Raw genomic sequence first — 3,446 nt, forward strand, 5'->3', positions numbered from 1 at the left:
AAAGATCCCATGTGCCACAACTAACACCAGGCACAGCCAAGTAACTTAAAAAAAAAAAAAAAAAAGAAGTGTGGTGGGTCCAGGAAGCACAGAACTTCTTGGTGGGACATTGGGTCTGATAGCAAGCGAGGTCACTTCTGCTTCTATCTCTTGGTTCCTAGACCCATGTATCCTTCCTAATGAGGACATAGCACCATGTAGAGATCTCTGCTTTAACACATACACTGTGTCTTGTACGTGTTAAATCAGATGGGCACCCCATCCACCAAACTCTATGCTGTAACTTGCTGCCTCTATCAAGTACTTCAGTGCCCTTGGAGGCACTGCAGACCTGCTTTAGCTGAGCATTCCAACGTCTCTGGAGCTCTGCTACTCTAACAATTAGGTCTTCATCCTGCAACTCAGCTGTGTATTCCCTACCCCTGATGGACATAAAAGTCTCTTTGTAAGCTATCCCAAAGGCCTATGGCTTCTTGCTTAACCGAAAATTACTTGTTGTTAATGGCCTTTCAACTCTCATGATTTTTCTGCAGGCATCAATACAACTTGGTAGTAATCACTCAATTTTACTTTGTAAGCATTATTCCTTCCCATGTTTTTATTTATTATTATTATTATTTTTTTTTTTGGCCATGCCACATGGCATGCAGGATCTTAATTCCCCAACCAGTGATCATACCTGTGTGCCTTGCATTGCAAGTGTGGTGTCTTAGCCACTGGACTGCCAAGGAAGTGCCCCCCAATCCCGCTCCCATGTTCTAAAATGCTTGTGTCATCACATCTGCCACAGCATTCCCATCCATTGGGCCATTTCCCCGGGTTAACACTGGTAGAATCTTTAGCAGTTGAGCTACTACCTATGTTCCACCTACAAACCAGCTTGGTGTGCCTTTGAATATACAGTAGATAAGCCAGTCCAAATTCTTATCTTACCACCTGTTTTCTTGGACCACTTCTGGTACCACTTGTGTAAGTCCAGGTCACTGAGAAATGATGCAAGACAAGACTAATCATGCAAAAAATGAATTAGAGGAAATGACTGTAGAGAAAATAGGGAGTAAAAAAAAAAAGATGCTGGAAGAGCCATCAGATTACAAAACAAGTCTGACTCTGAGTGAAAGGATGAGGGAAGGAAGATTGAATGTAAGCATCTTACACCCCAGTGCAATTCTAAGCACAGTTGGACAAGGATTTTCAGTGTTTCTCAAAGTCATCTATCAGAGGAGTCTGGCATCTCCCAAGAATAGGCCTGCTTTAGCGTCTGTGCAGTGTTCAGTCATTGTCTGGGAGCAGCCCATGGGAAGAAGAACCTTGGTGCAAACAGTGATGAATTTCAGAGGTCAGTAGCTAGTGCCCACAGTCAATTATGCTCACTGCAATCAGAGATCTGAGAAGTATATTCTAATGACCTCCACAGCAATCTTCATAGGAGAGGTAAGATAGGGTCAGGGCCTAGAAAATAGGCAGTAATTAGATAAGTAGTGATGGGCAGAAGATATATTCAATGGTGATTGTTAGGCAGAGTATACTATCTGTTCTAGATTAAAAAGAAAATTGGGCACCTTATCTGAAGGGCAACTTATCTAAAAGGCTCATTTTAGCACTTTCATGGGAAAAATAATGGAAAGGTAGGTAAAGATATAGTTGTTGTGGGCCTTCTACCAGAGTAAGAAATTCAGGCTTTATCCCATCAGCATTTGGAAGTGATGGACATATTAAATCTACATTTAATTTAAAGCTACTCTCAGTAGCTTTAAATACTAATGATAACTCTCTTCTTCTTTACTTTCTCCTTCATGAAGAATTCTCTTGGCTTCTTTGACATCGCATACTCCTAATTTTCCTCCTGCATCACTGACCACTTGTTTTCAGTCTCCTTTGTGCAGTTACACATGACTTGAAAGTGGGTGGTTTGCCCAGAGCAGAATATAAATGGGGAAGAGCAGAAATCTAAAGGAAGAATTAGTTATTGAGTTAATCCATCCTTAAGCAACTATTTCAGGATTATGCCATTCTCAAATCTGAACACTTCAATGGATTCTCAGTGTTCATATGATAAAGACAAGCATTCTTAATACTGTCTATAAGACCCTACATGGCATAGATCCTACCAACCTCTATGACTCATCTAATACATCCCCTAATCTCTCTGCTCCAGCCAAACTGGTCTTCTACCAACTCTTCAACGTCACCATGTTTATCCTTCTGCAAGGTCTTTGCCTTCACTGCATCTCTTCTCTTTTCAGTGGTTGAAGTCTACTCATCCTTACATTTCAGTTTGACACTTCCTTAGAGAGGCCTTCCATGACTTCTTTAAGTCAAATTCTTCTGTTTTATCTCTTATATCATTTATTTTTATTTGTTATTATCAACGTTGTTATTGTATGTTTATTTGTGTGAATGTTTGATTAATTTCAGTTTTGTTAGTTTCTCCAACTCTACTGTAGAGGCACATGAGGGTTAAGGACTGTATCCATATTTTTATTTTTCTTCTATCACTTAGGACAGTGACTGAAGTATATCCAACATAGTACCTTAATTAATCGGTCTTCCCAGGTAACTCAGTGGTAAAGAATCCTCTTGCCAACGGAGGAGACACAGGAGATTCCAGTTTAATCCCTGGGTCGGGGAGATCCCCTGGAGAAAAAAATGGCAACCCACTCCAGGTTGTGTGTTTATAGCAAGAGGCTTTTTGTTCTCCTAGGGAAGCAATGCTTTTCCTCTATTCTCACCACCAAGTGAGTTTGGAGTCACGGTATGTGGGAAAGGGAAGCTGATTTCCTGTTGAATGTATTTTTGAGTAGGAGACTTGATGGAAGCAAAGTGAAAGGAACTGAAGAGAGATGTCAAATGGGCATTGGAGGTAGGCTATGGGGCTTCCCAGGTGGCGACAGTGGTAAAGAATCCACCTGTCAGTGCAGGAGACATGAGACGTGGGTTTGGTCCCTAGGTTGGGAAGATCCCCTGGAGTAGGAAATGGCAACCCCTTCCATGGTGTCGCAAAGAGACGGACACTACTTTAGTGACTTAGCAGGCTATGGAGTAGTCTGAACTTCCATCATTTTTCATAACAAGAATGAGTAATTCCAAAGAAGCAGAGGTAACTATAAGGGCAAGAACTGTGATCCTTCCTAGTTGGGTAGACACTCGTTGAGACCCACTCCAACCATTTGCAGGGCCCAAGACAAGTGTACAAATGGCAGCTTACATACCATAGGTCTAAATATTTACATGTTATAAATCAAACTAACAAAGTTTTAAATGATATATGTTTTATCCTCCTACTTTGATGAACATATTTTCAAAACAATATGTAAGGCGGGTTACAATTTAGAATTTTTGAAGTCTTTGGTGTTTCACAGCAGAATGTGGCAGCACAGGCAGAGCTGGTCTTCCAACTATGGCTCCTGGCCCACCTCCCTTCTCTTCTTACTCTGATTCTTCCT

This window comes from Bubalus kerabau, chromosome 2, assembly GCF_029407905.1.
Source record: "Bubalus kerabau isolate K-KA32 ecotype Philippines breed swamp buffalo chromosome 2, PCC_UOA_SB_1v2, whole genome shotgun sequence".
Taxonomy (NCBI): domain Eukaryota; kingdom Metazoa; phylum Chordata; class Mammalia; order Artiodactyla; family Bovidae; genus Bubalus; species Bubalus kerabau.